At 45.8% G+C, this 18,766-nt stretch overlaps 1 long non-coding RNA gene across 1 annotated transcript; it reads left to right on the forward strand.

The window, feature by feature from the left end:
• Nucleotides 1-504: 504 nt before the first annotated feature.
• Nucleotides 505-15,072, forward strand: LOC106732674 (uncharacterized). The gene is made up of 3 exons (XR_001368935.3): nt 505-1,894; nt 2,527-2,774; nt 12,984-15,072. It is a non-coding gene; the product is annotated as an uncharacterized LOC106732674 (long non-coding RNA).
• The last annotated feature ends 3,694 nt before the right edge of the window (nt 15,073-18,766 follow it).

The raw sequence follows: 18,766 nt of genomic DNA on the forward strand, positions 1-18,766 counted from the left end.
CACACTTTAATGGCTTGATCATTGTTCAATTATCTGTCCTTAAACACCTACCTGGCAAGTAGCTGCTTCAGTGTTTATTGCTTTTTTTAATCACCTGCCACTGTGCAGGTTGAAAGCAGGTTAATTTCAAATCAAAATATGTGGTCTTAAAATTCTTTTTATTTTAGTTAACAAATGGGAGTATAAGCCATTCAGAGACAGCTGGTGTGTGGTCTTTATATCCTTATTTTTAATGAATTAGCCTTTACAGCTCGCAAGTGGAAAAGTAATGGTCCACATCTCCAACTCCCCATAGCTCCATATCAAAAGGGTTCTCTTAATAAGCTAACCTCCCCCTTCCTATCTCTGAAGCACTGTATTTCTACTTTTCTTCCCCTCCTCTTTTCCGCCCATATGGATAGAGCCCTGCAAATCCATAAATATCCACAGCTCAGGGACTAGAAATTTTAATTCTTTCAAAAGCAGCCTTCATACTAGTTTCTCCTTATTCCAGTATCCCCACCTGAGGCTGGAGCTGAGGAAGACTAACTCCCTGTATAGACTTCTGAGGGGTAGCCCAGTTAGTCTGCAATTGAAAAAAACTCAAACAATGGATGGTCTAGCAGCACATTAAAGACTAACAAAACATGTAGATGGTATCATCTTTCCTGGGTACATCTGAAGAAAGCAAGCTCATGATACCACCTACATGTATTGTGAATCTTTAAGATGCTGCTAGACTATTTGTTGTTGTTTGTTTAAAGTTTTGTCCCTATTTAGACACGTCCTAACATTAATAGAGAGTGACCTCTGCTGTTTAAAGCATCCTCTTGTATAACCCCGACCAAAATAAATCTTGCTCATCTGTGACAGCTAAGAACGCAGCTACAGCGAGTTGCTGTTACCATCCTGGTCAGGCGCGAGTGGGAAATATTAGGAAAACAATCATCGTACAGCTGGAGCCAGCCCATGTTAACTAACTCCAAGCCGCTGAAGCAGAAGGCGCGCGATGTAGGTGTAGCAAAACGCACGACCTGGTGGGGGCAACCTTTTGTCCCAAAGGCGCGAGGTTCCCGCACGCCAACGCCAGGGCTGCGCTAGGGGAAAGGGGAGTCGTGCTTCAAAGACGGGGCACCGCTGTCGCCAACGCACAACAGAAAGTTGTCGCTGGGCTTCCCTGTCAGCGCCGAGGCGCGCCTCCGGCATGGGGCGGAGGGGCATTTTTGCTGACTCAGAGGGGAACGCGCTCCCTAGCACGACTCCTCAACCCTGCAGCATCCAGGCTTTCCTTGGAGGAGCCGCACGCGGCAGCCCCAGCCCCGCTTGGCGGGCGAGTCACCGGCTAACGCACTCCCGAAACACAGGGCAGAGCCCCCCGACTTGCAACGTTAGCGCCGTGCAACCTCCTTCCCGCCCCCTCCGCCGGGGCTACCCTGGTTATTATTGGGCGCGCAGCTGCCGCCCGCATATATTTAGGCGTGTCGGGCCCTGCCCCGGAGGGGGTAGAATCCATGCAGAGCTCTTTGTCTGGCGCCTCGTCGCCCTGCCCGTGCGGCAGAGCTGCGCCAGCAGGTGTGGAGGCTGGCGGCAGCGACATGCATCCTTCCCTGCAGGCTGGCTGGGCGCGGCGTGCCCCTGGAGCGCTGTCACAGCTGTGCCCCGTTGCTCTCGCAGCTGCTCCGAGGGGCTGCCGGTGCCCGCCGGGCACCTCCCCAGCTGAGGAGGAACCCCGGCCCGCTGCAGGGCGCTGGGCCCAGGGAGAGCTGGCGCTGCAGGAAGGGGAGGGGAGCCTCTGTTTCCTCCTGCCGCAGCTGCAGAGCGCGCTAGGCTGCACTTGTGTTTCTTTTCCCTCCCGCCACGGGGCTCTTGCGGGAGCCGAGCTCGACCGGCCAGAGGAAACGCAGCGCCGCGGCAGGTAAGGGCAGGGCGCAGAGGGGGAGGGTCCGCGGTTTCCAAGCCTCAGCCCCACGTATCGCCGTGCGGGAGAAGTCCCGGAGGGGGATGGCACCGCCGTCTCTGGAGTGTCACCTGTGCATCGAGTTCTAGCCTGTCCGCGCCGCACGCGTGCTGCTGCCGCTGGTTCTCCGCGCGCAGCCACCCCGACCGCAGTTTTGCGCTTGAGTGGAATCAAGGGGTGGCCCGAACTAACCGGCCTCAGTTTACCCAGGTGTAGTGCCTCGGGACGAGGAGAGCGGAGTAGTGCGGGCTGCTAGTTGGCTGTGTAGTCGTCCCCTCTCTCTAGTTAGCGTCCCCTCTGTTTGGGAGGCGGCCTCTGGTGTGTGTCCAGTCATCTGAAGAAGTGGGTTGTACCCACGAAAGCTCATGATGCCATCTACTTGTTTTGTTAGATGCTGTTAGATGGTTACTTGGGTTTTTTTTAAAGTTTTTCCAGTTACAGACTAACTTGGCTACCCCCTGAGGCTCTGATGTATGTAATGTTAGGTGTCCCTACATACAGAAAAGGAAAGGAGCTGCTCTTTGTTTGCTAGGTTATTTTTATTCTTAAAGTCATTTCTTTCTCCTTTCTGTCCTGGGTTTGTATTTCAGACCTTCCAAACCTTCGGGAGGAATAAAAAAGCGATGCCGGTTTACAAAAGAAACGGGGCTTTGGGCTATTGGTGTATCAGGAGCACATTCGTGGAGTTGTGCGCAAACTACCACTTCCTTAAGTCTGCTAGCCCTTCGTGGCCATTCCATTGCTTTTGAGATAAGTGTTTTCATGTATAGAAAGACAGAATAATAATTGCCAAGCTGCAGCTGTTCCTGTGCTTCAGGAGCATAAACTCCCTTCAAAGGTTTGTAACATTTTTATAATTAAAAAAAACTTCCTAGACAAAATATGTGATACATTCTTTTTGTTTAAACTTGAACTAAATTTATGAAGCTTGCACTAGGGGCCATTAAAATGTAGCATAATAAAAAAGGTATAGATGCTCTCTTTGCAATTCACAATTCCAAATCAGTTTTGCATTCACATAACTTTGCTTTGCATGCTGCCCTTTGTAAGCTCGTTTTAAAACCTGAGCTTCTTTGAATATCTGACGGTATCAATTGAAATCTTGACTTAAGAGGATTCTATATTTGAGGCCCTGGGAGGCGAGGAGTGGGAGACTTTAAAAAAAAATCCAAGTCCAATACCCAAGTCCTAACTTTTTTGTTAGTTTTTAAAGTGCTCCAGTATCACTAGGTTTTGTTTTGTTTTGTTTTTGTTTTTAATGAATTGAGTTATGCCAAGGTTTAGTGCTCGTACCTGAGGTAGTTTCTCAACTGAAAACCCATAATGATTCCACTGAGAGGGTATTACATTGCAAAAGCTCAGGGTCAGATGTTGACCTCACTGAAATCAATAGGAGTTTTGCCATTGAAGGCATGATTTCATGATCTGTGTCTATGTCAATGGCAAACAACTTCATTTAAAAAAAACCTGGGAAATTAAACTTGGAAAGCTACTCATTGATATTAGGTTTGTTCTTAAGAGTAAAAATTGTAGATGCTGTGAGGTTTATTATTTTTTAAAACCTTCTGGCTTTTCTGGATTTAAACCCTTATTGCCGTTTCAATATTATATATGCTTCATCCTTGTTTATATTGGATTGCAGGTGACAGGGCAAATAGCTTCTTTTTCTGAATTACATTTGTGCCCTATTCTGTTCCCAGTGAAGTCAGATATTAAGGGGATCAAATATGAGTGGTAAATGTCCCTGTTCATCTTTTGAATAGAAATTAACCAGTTCCTAAAAATAATTCAAAAGGCAGTTTCCAGTGTCAAACTGTTTAAGCTGAATCAATATTGAGGGTTGTTTCATTCACTTTTATAAACTCCTAATTGAAGTAAACTGATGAGTTTATGTGCAGCCTTATAGTTTTATCTCTACTTCAATGAAGTTGTTAAAGATGTGGGGTCTTGTGAGTTCTTTCAATAATACAATTTATTATTTGACTGTATTTTTAATTTAACCCTCTTGGGTTTTTTCAAATTATGCAGAAAGCAATGATTTTTCCAGTTCTTTTAAATAAAAAAAATAGTTACAAAATTTAAAGCAAGTATATTGAAATGTGCATATGCTTTAATGATCTTTAATGTGGTTTACTGTTTTTAATCCAATAATGGTAAAGTATATTAACACATACAGCCTGTTCCTGCAGTTTTCTTTTTTAACTTTAAAAAGGTTCACCTGAGTAAAAATAGATATTTACCATAGCAAGTAGCTGCATAGGTCTCTGAAGTGTTTTATATTAAACGTTCTAACTGGAACATAAATTATGGACCAAATTCTGTAGACATTCGCTACTGAACATAGTACTCATTATTACCATGAGGCATTCCATTGACCTCAGTGGAATCCTCATCCAAACATTGAATGCCCCATGTTTGTAAGAAGTATGGGGCTTACACCCACAATAAGAAGCATTTCTTCATTATGTGCTAGAATAAGGAAAACTCTAAAACTTGTTAATGCTCCAATGGTCTTAGACTTCACTGCAGTTTATTCCTAAATTAGAAAAAAAATAACTTTTTTTCAAAATAATGTTTTCAAATTATATTATTATTCCTTTGTACAAGCATCTGGATTTTTGAATTGCTGGCTTCAGAATACTGACTGTTCGCTACATCTTCCATTGGACTCCATTTCTAATTGAAAATAACAATGCTGGAGATTAGGTGTCTTCAATCCTGCAGTGAATAGTATTAGGATATCCTTCTGTAAGATAAACTGAAGACTATCAAGCTATTGATACCAACCTAACACGACCTACTTTGTGACACCATGTTGGCTAATACATAGTGGGGTTGAAGTCATGTTGGTCCCAGGAAATTAGGGGGACAAAGTGGAAGAGATAATATCTCTTATTGGATCAACTTGGTGAGAGAGAAGCTGTCGAGCTTACACAGAGTGCTTCTTCAGGTCCTATAAGCTCACCTGCTTATCTCTCTCTCTCTCTCTCTCCAAACATAAATTGATCCAATAAAAATATCGCCTCACTCACCTTGTCTCCCTACATTAGCTAAAGTTACCTGTCTTGTAGTTTTTGACTTTTTTTCAGAATACTTCTTGCCTATTAGAGGGTTGCTATTCTTTTAACTGTATTTGCTGTGCATGTACACTGAAGAAAACATACTTATAAGAGGATGTAACTTCAAATAGGTCATAAGCATGCTAAAATTATGAAACAGTTTGGTGGTAGTTTCTGAAGAGAGCCCTATATATATACCCCTGGTTTTGTAACTCCACTTCAATTCATCCGATGAAGTGGGTTTTACCCATTAAAGCTTATGCCGTAATAAATCTGTTAAGTCTCAGAGGTGTCACAGGACTCCTCCTTGTTTCTGCAGTTACAAACTAACATGGCTACCCCTCTGAGACTGCTTGTTTCCAAGTGAGGGGATTTCCTTAAGCATCTTCAAGATCAGAATGTGCCCCCAAAACATTGAAAAAGGCTCATGTCGTCAATAATTTGATACCAAAGCATAGATGTTTAGGACTAGAAGGGCCATGCATAAAACCTCTAGTCCAATCTGCTGTACTGCGGCAGGATTAATTAGGCCTGGAATAATTCTTGTCATAACCAATACCCCCTCTGAATAACATGGACACTCCTACTTTTGTGTCAGAAGTGTGGATTTTCTTCAGTGATGCCGCCTTAAAAATTGGGTTCACAAATGTTAAACTACGCTAACTGATTATTTAAAATTTAGTCTGTTAAACATAATTATGCTCCACAGTTGTATCCAGACAACTGAACAGAATTTGAGTATAAAACTGTACAGTCGATTGTTTCATGGGTAACACAAATGGAATAGTAATCGAGCATCTACTTGGGCTGCCTAGAATACATCATAAAACTCTGTAAGAATTCACAGAACTTTACAGCATCTGTTCACTTTTGCAAGTACGCACGTAACTCATGATTAAGGTGTAGTACCTTGAGGAGAGATTAGTCTTTGCAAAAGGTCCTAAACTATAAAGTAACTTTTTAATTGAAGAATTACAAGCAGTTTTTCAGCAATTTGTTCAATTTTTATTCAGAAGATGCAGTTTGAGAAGATTCAGAATTTTTTCTTTTTATGGTGGTACGAATGTGCTGAAACATATGGCTGTCAAGGAGGGTGAAAGTACCATCATGCTCTTGCATTACACTTGGCAGTGCCACCACAGTTTAGTTTTTAATCCTAATCATTCCTTTCCTTGAAAGCCTCTCTGATTTGTAGGTTCTCAACTTTTCCTGACAGTACCCCCTTTCAGGAAGCTACCTTATCTTGCATATCCCTAAGTTTTTGCCTTATTTAAAAATTACTTGTTTAAAAAAAATCAAACAAGTACAAAAGCAATCACAGCACACTTACTGAAAAATTGTTACCTCTTTCATGTTACTCTGTAAGTATAAAATAAATCAGTTGGAATATAAATACTGCATTTGCAGAACAGTACAAACAAGTCACTATCTGTATGAAATTTTAATTTGTACTGACTTGATTAGTGTTTATCTAGCCTGTGGTAAACATAGGCAAATATCTAGATGAGATGAGGTGTGCACTGGAAGACATCTAAGTACTCTGAGAGATTTGTGTACCCCTGGTTGAGAACCACTGATCTGAAGTAATCTAAATATTCTCTTACATTTATTTTGAAACTTAAAATCATTTGCGGAGAATGATCTCTGCCCTTCTCTGATTTTTTTTGGGGGGGGAGTGGGCGAACAAAACTGTCAACACTCCTGTCAGCTCTTCCATTGATTGTTTTTTCAACAGAATCACAGAACCTAACTAGCAAGGAAAGAAAGTTGTTTAGGGGTTGAGTATGAGAAAAGGGCAGATTTACATTTAAGAACAGACTTTTTAAAGTTGAGTTACATTAATACAAAATGGCATTGTACCATTTATTTTTCGTTTTAATCAAGGTCACTTAGTTGGATATTCCTCCTCCTCATTACATTATACTGCCTTTAGACATCCATTTGGCTCTCATAAATCTTGTATGTAAATAGTACTACCTGCGATTTAAACTGTAAGGGGGGGGAAAAGACTGACTAGTCAAGGTGTGGCCATAACAGGAGTGCCTACAACCCCAAAATTATATACAGTACATGAAATGTGAACAATACATCTGGAGGGTGGATCTAAATGAATCAGACATTTGATTCTTGGCGAACAGAAATTTTCACAAGTAAAAACTTGTTTTCTTGAAAAAGCTGTCTACAAATTTTACATGAGTTTTAATTTGGAGTCAGCAGTCAGAAATTGTTCCTGATGTACCGTCTCCTCTCTACTTTCACTTCTAATAGACATTGCACGCTAGACAGATGAACATGGGACTTTTCTTTTGCTATCTCATTTATTAAATATAATGTTTTCATACAAAAGCTGTTGAAGTCTGTCAGGGCACATACAAATTAGTTGTAGGTTTTTTTCTTAAAAAAAACCAAAAAACCCAAGAGATGTACAATGAGAGAAGATTGATTGCCTTGCAGCACTTGGTATTGTGGACTTCAGCCTAAATGTGTTTGCTGTCTATTCCTCTTATTAGCAAATGTGTATGTAAAAATCAAAATGCTCTCCATTATTGCAAATATGTTTTAAAAATCCAGAAAACTACATTCAAAGAATGTTCAGACTGCAAAATCAAACATTCAGATTAGTTCTGGTGTTTCTTAAAGGTGCTCCAGCAACCTTAATTTGAGCACTTTATGAATGCATTCTGACACAATCTAATTCTGATTACGTGATCACATACTGCCCTATCTCAGAGGGGTAGCTGTGTTAGTCTGTATCCACAAAAACAAGAAGTACTGTTGCACCTTAGGGTATGTCTACACAGCACAGTTATTTCAAAATAAGGGCTGTTAATAACTTTCCTAGCGTTTACACAGCCAAACCGCGATTTTGAAATAAATTTGATATAGCGGAGCACTTATTTTGAATTTGGTAAACCTCATTCTATGAGGAATAATGACAAATTCAAAATAGCTATTTCAAAATAAGTGCTGTGTAGACACTTATTTCGAAATAGGTGACCACCAGCCTTCAGGGAGCCCTGGTGGCCACTCCAGCCTCAAACAAGAACACTCCACTCCCTCCCACACTCCTCAGAGCCCTTAAAGGAGTAGACTCTGGCCACAGTGCCTGTGCCAGCTCCAAGCCTGCCAGCCCAGAGCCAGCAGTCACTGCCCCGATCAGTGGCCCCAAAACATGAGCCAACAAGCCACTGGCAACCAGCCCTCCACTGCTCCCCAGGGCAGTCTGCAGGCTCCTGGGAGCCTGCCAGGGCCAGAGAAGGTGGGCACCTTCCTGGTCCAGGGTGGAGATTATGGACCTTATTCAGATTTGGGGGGGGGATGCCCCCAATGTCCATGATCTCCGCGCTAGATGGAGGTATGCGGCCATCTAGGGCAGGATAGCTGCCAGCCTGGCCACCAAAGGCCACATGCGAGCCCAGGAGCAGGTTTGCATGACAATCAAGTTGGTCCAGTGAGGCCCTGAGCTTCCCCTCCTCCTCCTTTCCCTTGCTTCCCCCTTCCAGCTCCCTCCTCCCAGGTTTCCCCCGCTCCTCTCTCCCACCCTCTCTTGTCCCCTCTCCTGCCTCCTTTCCACAGTCTCACCAGAGTTTCATTCCCTCCCCCCCTCCAGTTTTGTTAAATAAAGAGAGTTTGTGTTCATGAAAATACGTGTATTTTATTTCCCATCAGGAAGGGGGTAAGTGGAAGGACGTGAGGGAGAAATGAGGCACAAGCCCCCAGTGGGGCAGACCAGGGAGGCTTTTAGTGCTCCGCAGGGTGGAAGCTCTCCCACGGGGCCTCCTGGATACTGACAGCCCCCCAATGGACCTCCCGGATGGCAGCCTGCAGAAAGTGCAGCCAGGCTTGCAGCAACGTGTCCAAGAGGAGCACCAGAGTGCCCAGGGGCAGCTCTGGCTCCATGATGCAGAGTGCTGTGGTATCCCAAGTGAGGGCAACCAGAGCATGTAGAGACAAAATGCTTTGTTGTCCCTCATCGAGGTAGACAATCAAGAAGGGAAACCTGAGAACTGGTTGCCCGGTGGGGTCCCTTTAAGCATAGACCTCAGAGACTCAGGTCAGCAGCAGTAAGTCCTGACCTGGTGCCCTACTGGAACTGGTTCTGACAGCCTTAAATGCAATTCAGAGTTCACTCAGGATGGACGCGCTATTTTGAAATAGCAAAATGCTATTTCGAAATGCATTTTGTGTGTAGACTCGTTATTTCGAAATAAGATATTTCAAAATAACTGTGTAGTGTAGACATACTGTTAGAGACTAAGGCCTGGTCTACACTAGAACTTTGCAATTTATTTAGCCCTCTCCCCTCCTCCCCCCACATACTTGATTATCTAAGTGGTTTTCCCACACTACTATGCCTGTGGCACAGCCCTTAAGGGGTGTTGTAGTTGAATCCCATAGTCCTGCTTTTCATGAGGAGTAACGCTGTTCCTGACTCTGCATAGGCTAAGTTACACTAATGTAGACACTGCATTGTTGGAAATCTGATTCTACTGGCCCACAGGAGGCCCCCTGCAGCTATCTACTATGATCACGCTGGCCACACCTTGCCTCTACTGCTCTCTTGCTGAGCACAAAAATCCCCCAGACCTGTAGAATGGCCTGTCTCATCAGGCCAGCTTCATGAGCCCTTTGCAAGCGAGCAGCATACCATGGAACACGTGGAAATGACTTCCACCACCAATCTGACACTGACAATGGTAAGTTCTTATGCTCCCATGGCCTCCACTGCCCAGGAGCGCAGAAGAGATCCAACCTGGAGTGCATGGGAGATCCTGGACCTCATCAAGGTGTGGGGGGATGAAACCAACCTCAACAAGCTCATGACTAAGGAAAGAAATGCCCATATCTATGGCAAGATTGCAGCCACTCTCGCAGCAAAAGGCAGGACCCTTGTGCAATGCAGGGTGAAAAGCAAGGAGCTGCAGCCAGCCTACCAGAAGGGCAAGGAGTGGCATGGAAGCTCTGGGGCAGCACCACACACCTACTGCTTTTCTGATCAGCTGCATACCATTCTTGGAGGGAGCGACCAACTCTTCCACTATGGTCGTTGAATCTGGCCAAGATGCCAAGAGAGCAGTGTGGCGGAGGACAAGGAGGAGGACACTAGCCCGATGATGATACTCGAGAGCCAGGAGCGCCTCCTGAATCTGGAGTTGGTTCTCCCCTTCCTCCCCCACACACAAAGACGTCTCCCATGCCATTGACGACCCCAGAGAGGGCACATCTGGTGAATTCTCTAACTTTAACTACAAGCAAGGTCAGTCAACAGGCTGTGAGGGGCATCACATTCTCTCTTTACCTACTCAGCGCAGGGGGCACGGAAAAGCTTGTTCACGTGTCTACAGATGGGAGACGAAAGGCTAACAAGAAATTCAGGGATACCTTGTGGAGAGCCTCAGAAAAGAGTCTCAAAACTGGTCTTGCATAAAACTGTCCTTCAAGGCATCTCTGATTAGCACTACCCCTTGCTGTGCTCTCCTTATGGCACTGGTGTCTGGTTGCTCAAACTCCCTGGCTATCTGCCTTTCCTCAGCCCCCAACCTTGGTAGAAATGTTTCCCCTTCACTTTCGCATGGGTTGTGGAGCACACATGCTGCCACCACCACAAAGGGAATGTTGCATTTGCGGAGGTCCAAGAAGGTCAGGAGACTCCTGAACCTCCCCTTTTAAATGTCTGAACGTGCATTTCACCATCATTCTGCACCTGCTCAGCCTGTTGTTGAACTCCTCCTTGCTGGGGTCTAGGTTGCCTCTGTAGGGCTTCATAAGCCAGGGAAGCAAGGGGTAGGCTGGGTAACCCATGATCACGATGGGCATGTCCACCTCTCCGACTCTGACTGTCCAGTATGGCAAAAAAGTTCCAGCATGCATCTTTCAGAAGAGGCAGGAGGTGTGAAAGATGCACATGTCATGTGCCTTTCCTGACTATCCGACGTTGCTGTCGGTGACATGTCCCTTGTGATTCACAAGTGCCTGCAGTGCCATGGAGAAGTACCTCTTCCAGTTGATGAAATGCAAGGCACAGTGGTCGGGGGCCAGGATGGGGATGTGTGTTCAGTCTGTGGCCCTCCCCACAGTTAGGGAAGCTCATGGAGGCAAAGTCCTCCACAATGGTGTCCATGTTCCCCAGAGTCAGGACTCTCCATAGCAGGATGTTATTGATGGCCTTGGCTGCTTGTATGAGAGCAGCCCCAACCACAGATTTCCTCACCGCAAACTGGTTCCCGACTGAATGGTAGCTGTCTGGCATGGCAAGTGTCCAGAGGGCAATGGGCATGCACTTTTGCACCATCAGAGTGTGTCATGTGTGTCCTGTCACCTCAAGGCAGAGGCAAGCCATGTGCAGAGTTCCAGGAATGTGGCCTTGTACGTGTGGAAGTTCTGCAGCCACTGTTGATCGTCCCATATCTGTGGTCCCACCAGTCTGGGCTCATCTCCCAATGCCAGAAATGGCATTTCACTGTGCCCAGGGGATTGAGTGGTGGCCACAGTAGCATGAGCACCAGGACTTGCCTGAGCAGGGCCTCTGGGCTATGCCGAGATTCATTGTCATCCTCATTCTTCTGCTTCTCATCCTTTCCCTGGTAGAGCAACATGTGGCCACTCTCGGGGTTCATCTAGACACGGGGAACGGTCAAAAGAAGATATGCAAATTCCCACAGAATTTGCATATCTTCCAATCATTTTTCAAAAGTGAAAGTACACTGTAGTTAAGATGCGGCTTTTTTGGCAAACCCTCCCCCCCCTTATTGAAAAGCCATGTAAACCTTTTTTTTTTTTTTTTTTTTTTAAGAGAGCAGCTTTTCGACAAATTGGGGAGGGGGTTGCCGAAAAGCCGCATCTTAACTACAGTGTACTTTCACTTTTGAAAAATGATTGGAAGAAAATAGGCAAATTTCCACTGAATTTGCATATCTTTCATCCGTTCTCCGTAGTCTAGATGAGCCCTCAAAGTACTATGCCATGAGGCATAGCACAAGAGCCATGAGCATGGCACTGCTTTGCAGCACCTTGGGCTCCAAGTAGGCAACCAGGGCACAAAAAGGTATGTGTCAATTGCAGTCCCTTTGTCATGCGAGAGGGGAGGGAGTAGAGTAGTGTCTTCTGGGATGTGGCCAACAGGAGCCCTGTAAGTAAGTTACAAGTTCTCTTATCAGCTATTGCTGGCATGTATTGCTCTGAATTATTGCTAAAAGCTTACGTACTCTGTATACTTTAACCGAACATTTGGTGGCATTTCTCTTCCTTGAATGGCTGTTCAGCCATGATGTGTTGTACCTTGTATTTTAATTATTGCTGTCTTAAATATCTGGGTGCTGCACTGTAGGTGATAATTTATTTAAAGCAGGAATTTTGCCCCAGGTCCTGTGCAGATAATTTGAGCAGTTTGAGAGAATTTTGAGTTTTACAACAATCCCCAATTTCACCAAACATTTGGCCTTCTGTCTGAGGAATTGAAAAGCTTGACCGAAGGGGCAGTCTCCCTTTCTCCTCCCTGCCTCTCCTAGAAATAGTGGCTAAAATGGACTGAGAAGGTTTTCAATGCAATATCTAGCTATAATATTTGCAGAAATGGTATATCTTTAGATTTAAAACACACACAACTATAATATTTTAGCATTAGTTGAAACTAAAACCATGTTGCAGATCAAATCCAAAAATCAGAATACTTAAAGTTATAGGTGGACATGTTGTTTATATTATCTATAAATATAACATAGCTCAAGACACATTTACCATCAACTTGTTATACTTTGACAAAATTGTCAATATTTACAAGGTTTTGCATTGCAAAAATTGGTAAACCAGTCTTGAGTCTAATCTGCATCTGCTCCTCACACAGAACTACCACTGAAATTTGTATATGGCCCACTTATCTCTCACACAATATATGGCAGTTCTGACATGGCTGTATTATTGGTGTGTCACTGTTGTTTTTCCCTCTCCTCTCAAAAAAAAAATTCAGTTTATGTATATTTTTCTTTCAGGTCAAACAATTTACATGAGGATACCAGCACCAGAGAAGATTTTACAAGAAGATCTTGCTCAGACTTGGAGGGGAGGCAAGATGTTGGCATAGCTGTTGATCTAAAAACCTGCTATGCCAACGTATTGCCATCTTTCTCGTCTATTTGTAACAACAGCTAGCTTTCAAGTGGACATTCATACACTTTAGCCTTCTCTCTTGAAATACCACCTACTCCCTACTACTTATGAAGTGTGGTACTTTGACAATAGACAGCATGCTATATGAGCACTTGAACAGTTGCCTGGAAAATAATGTAGTCTATAGAACAGAGCGTTGAGAGAGATGGTGGGGTATTGTAACTTGGGATGTGAAGGGGGGTGTACATTTGGAGAGAGTTTGTGTTGTAATCTGGCAGCCTTCATAAGCTCTTAGATACTTTGTCATAGCATCCTAGGTCAGGAAGAGACCTCAGGAGGTCATCGAGTCCAACCCCCTGCCCAAAGCAGGACCAACCCCAACTAAATCATTCCAGCCAGGACTTTAAGCCAGGATTTAAAAACCTCTAGGGCTGGGAGAGTCTATCACCTCTATTCATTCCAGTGTTTCACCACCTTCCTGCTGAAATAGTTTTTCTTAATATCCAACCTAGACCTCCCCCAGTGCTCCTTGTACTGCCATCTGTCACACTGAGAAAAGCCTCTCCCCATCCTCTTTGAAACTTCACTTTAGGAAGTCGAAGGCTGCTATCAAATCTTCCCCCCCCCCCCACTGCTCCCCCCTCTACCGCTCATTTCTTCTGCAGACAAATAAGCCCAACTACCTCCAGCTTCTTCTCATAGGTCATGTGCTCCAGCCTGTGGTGTAGGGAGGGAGAAAGGGGGGGCAGTTGCCCCTGGGTGCCTTGCTGGGGGTGCCAATTTAGCTGCCAAAAGTTAACTTTTTTTGATTATTTCTTATTTTGTATATATTCCAATAGTGGTGTATGAAAAGGTTTCAGCGACACCTTCAAAAAGTAAAGGATGAAACCTTGAAAAAATAACTATTTATCCTATCATACTAGGCTACCAACTGGACTTCATAGCAAAGACACAGACCAGTCCGATTGTAATGGCCTGTCCCTCTCTGCAAATATTGGAGCACATAGCAGCAGCTATGCCCGTGATTCCCCACGCCTGCGCTTTCCTGCTTGCACATGAGGCCCCTCCAGGCATGGCTTTGCATACCCTATTGGCCGTACATGAGGCTCCAGCCATGGCTACGCACAACCTACTGGCTATGCATTCATCATATAAAAAAACATAAACAGATACTTCATTACTGGTTTGGGGAGCACAACTGGACCTCCAAGTGGTATAGGGTCAATGGAGCCCGGACCAGACTAGACAATACTTCAAGCTACTCAAGCTCAGGACAGAGAGAAACACACACATACACTTTCTTCCCCTATTCAGAACAGTGCAAATCCTTATGGACAGCGTCACTACGATATATTACATCAATCAACAGGGAGGAACCTGGTCATACCCACTCAACTGAGAGGCGGTCTGCTTGTAGCATAGTATATCCCACAGAACATATACCTAGTCTCCATTTACCTCACTGGCAAGGGACAACATATTTGCAGACAATTCCCACAAAATCATGAGTGGGAAATAAACCCATTAGTGCTGACTTACCTCTTCAAGAAGTGGGGGCTCCTAACAGTGGACATATTCACTACATACAAGAATGCTTTTTGCCCACAATATTGCTCTAGAGCAGGCATAGCGCCCCCTCCCCCCCCCCACACACACTCGCTGTGGGATGCTTTCAGCATACAGTGGAAGGCACCTTTAGCATATGCATTTTCCCCATTCCTACTAAAACAACAGGTGATCCTCAAGATCAAACATGACAGGGCCAGAGTAATCCTCATAGCACCCAACTGGCCCATACAAACATGGTATCCATACCTCTTACAGATGAGCATCCGAACACTGCATCGCTTCCCACCAGTCCGATCTCTGCTCACACAATGCAACGATCAGATATGGCATCCCACTAGTCACATGTTGCATCTTCAAGTGTGGATGCTGGCTGGCTGAACGCTGTGGAGTAGGTCTTCCTGGAGCCAGTGCAGCTCATTCTAGAAGACCTACGATGAGAAAAACATACATGTAGAAAGGGAAGCGATTCATAGACTGGTGCTTCTCCGACTCGTAGTTGCAGGCCCACATAGAAGTATCACAGATACTACAGTACCTACTAGACCTGCACAACGCAGGCCTTCCTCTGAGCTCCATAAAGGTACATCTCGCTGCCATCTCTGCTCTATATGCTCCACCCAAGGGTACTTTGACTTTACTCACCCACCTATCAGACAGTGCCTACAAGGCCTACATCATAGGTTTCCACCACTTAAAGATCAAATACCGGCATGGGACCTGAATCTCATGTAAAAAGTACTCATGGGCAAGCCATTCGAACCTCTAGCCACATGTTCTTTATTACATCTGTTGATGAGGGTTACCTTCCTCACCACAGTCACCTCCACAAGACCTGTCGGGAAACTAGGAGCCTTCCTCCCCACATACAAGATTTCATAGGGTATGTCTACACTAGAAAGTTAGTTCGAACTAACGGACGTTAGTTCGAACTAACTTTCCTATGCGCTACACTAGCGCTCCGCTAGTTCGAATTTGAATCGAACTAGCGGAGCGCTTAGTTCGAACTAGGTAAACCTCATTTTACGAGGACTAACGCCTAGTTCGAACTAGCTAGTTCGAACTAAGGGCTGTGTAGCCCTTTAGTTCGAACTAGTGGGAGGCTAGCCCTCCCCAGGTTTCCCTGGTGGCCACTCTGGCCAACACCAGGGAAACTCTATGCCCCCCTCCCGGCCCCGGACCCCTTAAAGGGGCACGGGCTGGCTACGGTGCCCGTGCCAGGTGCAAGCCTGCCAGCACCCAGCTAGCAGACCCTGCACCTGGCACGGCACAGAGCCACCCACCCGATGCCCCCCAGCCCACCCCCTCTTGCCGGGACCAGGCTGGCGGCTCCCGGGAGCTTGCCCTGGACCGCAAGAGGCGGGCACCTTCCTGGGCTAGTGCGGACATCGTGGACCTCGTCCACGATCTCCGCACTAGGCACAGGAAAGTGGCTGTCTAGGGCAGGAGAGCTGCCAGCCTGGCCACCCAGGAGCAGGTGTGCATGAAAATCAAGGGGGTCCACTGAGACCCCCGACCCTGAGCCCTGAGCTTACAATGGCCGTACTGGGTCAGACCAAAGGTCCATCTAGCCCAGTAGCCTGTCTGCCAACAGCGGCCAACCCTAGGGACCCTGGAGGGGATGGACCGAAGACAATGACCAAGCCATTTGTCTCGTGCCATCCCTCTCCAGCCTTCCACAAACTTTGGGCAGGGACACCACTCCTACCCTCTGGCTAATAGGACTCCATGGACCCAACCTCCATCACTTTATCTCACTTCCCTTTAAACTCTGTTCTAGTTCTAGCCTTCACAGCCTCCTGCAGCAAGGAGTTCCACAGGTTAACTATTTGCTTTGTCAACAACAACTTTCTCTTACTAGTTTCAAGCCTGCTACCCATTCCTTTCCTTTGGTGTCCTCTAGTCCTTCTTTATGGGAACTCAGAAAGAACTTTTCTGAATGCACCCTCTCCACCCAACCCCTGCTTTTAGAGACCTCTATCCTGTCCCCCCTCCGTCTCCTCTTTTCTAAGCTGAACAGTCCCAGTCTCTGTAGCCTCTCTTCATCTGGGACCTGTTCCCAACCCCTGATCATGTTAGTTGCCCTCCCCTCTCCCAGCCTTTCTCTTCCCCTCTCCCACCTCCTTTTCCCAGTCTCCCCCAGTTTTTTTCAATAAAGACAGAGTCAATGTTGGAAGAAACGTTATCTTTATTTTGTACATCAATAAGAAGGGGGGCTAGGGAAGGGCAAGTGGAAGGAGGTGAGGGAGGAATGGGGTACGAGCCCCCGATGGGGAGGACTGGGCTGGCTCTGCGGGCTTCTGGGGGTGGAAGCTCTCCTGCAGCCCCCCAATTACTCCCTCTCCCCAGATGGCAGCCTGCGGCAAGTGCAGCCGGGCTGATGGCCGAGTGGTGTGATGTGCCCAGTGTGGGCACTCAGGGCACTCCAAGCCAGAACTTCTTTGCAAGCGGGGCACCCCTTAGAACTGTGTGTCCGGGGTGGGGGTCGGGACCCTTTAAGCGCAGCCCTCGGCTAGCCTGAGACAGTATCTCCATGCTCTAAGTCCTCCTTTTATGCCCTGCCGGCACTGCTTCCGGCCATCATTAAGCCCTGTTCAGAGTCCACTCAATGTGGACTTACTAGTTCGAACTAGCAAAACGCTAGTTCGAACTAGTTTTTAGTTCTAGATGCGTTAGTTCGAACTAGCTTAGTTCGAATTAACTAATTCGAACTAAGTTAGTTCGAACTAGCGCTGTAGTGTAGACGTACCCATAAAGACAAAGTGGTCTTAAGAACATATCCCAAATTCCTCCCCAAAGTACTTACCTCATTGCACTGCAATGAACCGAAACTGCATAAAGACCACAAGAAAGTGGCTCTCCATAATTTGGATGTCTGCATGGCACTCACCTTCTATTTACAGTGGACAAAAGCATTCTGCAAGACTCCAAGACTCTTTATCTCATCCATAGAAAGATCACAGGGGTTACCCATATTAAAAAAAGGCTATCGAAATGGGTTTCTAGCTGCATACATTTAGCATATACCTTAACACAGAGAGAGCCCCCATGCAATGTACAGGCCCATTCTACAAGAGCTATGACAGCTACAATGACATTCCTACAAGGTACCACAACAGACCATATCTGCAAGGCCACTACACGGGTGGCCTTACATTCATGCAGTGTTATGCCATCCAGATATTTGCAGATTCAGAAACGAAGTTTAGCCAAACAGTACCCTGGGTCATCGACTCACACCTTTGGAAGCTCCAACCTCCTAACACAACTACTGCTTTGTAATCACCCAAAGGTGGAGCACTCACAGGGACACTTCTTAAAGAAGGGAAGGTTTCTCACCTTGTGCAGTAACTGGTGTTCTTGGAGATGGTTGTCCCCAGGAGTGCTCCACCACCCAACCCCCCCTCCTTCCGTCTGCTTCAGACATAAACACACATGAGTCAGAAAAGGAACTGAGGAGGCCATCAGCTGAGCATGAGGAGTAGCCACTTCAGATTGCACGCGCCAGCGCCCCATGCACCCAACCAACCATGGGCAGTGCTGTCACAAATATCCAGTTAGAGGGGCTGGAGCACCCAGGAGGACAACCATCTCGAAGAACTACAGTTACTGCCCCTGTTGAGTAACCTTCCCTTCCTTTGTTGCCGCCTTTGGCTGCAGGCAGAACTCCAACTTCTCTCTCCTTTTCTTCACTATCTGTGGATAGAAATTTAGTAAGTTACTTAACAGTTAGTTCTCCATTTTTTTCTTTTAGTAGTTCAAAAACAAACAAAAGAGAGTTTCTTGTAAAGAGTTAGTTAGAAGTCATAGTTAGCTGTTGCGTGGTCCCTCAAGGGCAGCACGTGATGAGTGACAGGCCACTTCAGGCTTTCTTTAAAAAAAAGAAAAACAGGATCAACTCAGGAAAAGACCATTGAGCGACAAAATGCCAGGATCACCTCATTTCAAAAAATGTGAGAAATTCTGGGATCCCATGTCCATGTCTGGTGGCCATGCCAACTGTATTCGCTGTCTCAGTGAGACTCATGTCCACCAGAAATGCATTTACTGCTGCATCTTCATGGCCAGGGCTCGCAAAGATAGAGAGCTGAGACTGCGC

Source organism: Pelodiscus sinensis, chromosome 6 (assembly GCF_049634645.1).
Source record: "Pelodiscus sinensis isolate JC-2024 chromosome 6, ASM4963464v1, whole genome shotgun sequence".
NCBI classification, from domain to species: domain Eukaryota; kingdom Metazoa; phylum Chordata; order Testudines; family Trionychidae; genus Pelodiscus; species Pelodiscus sinensis.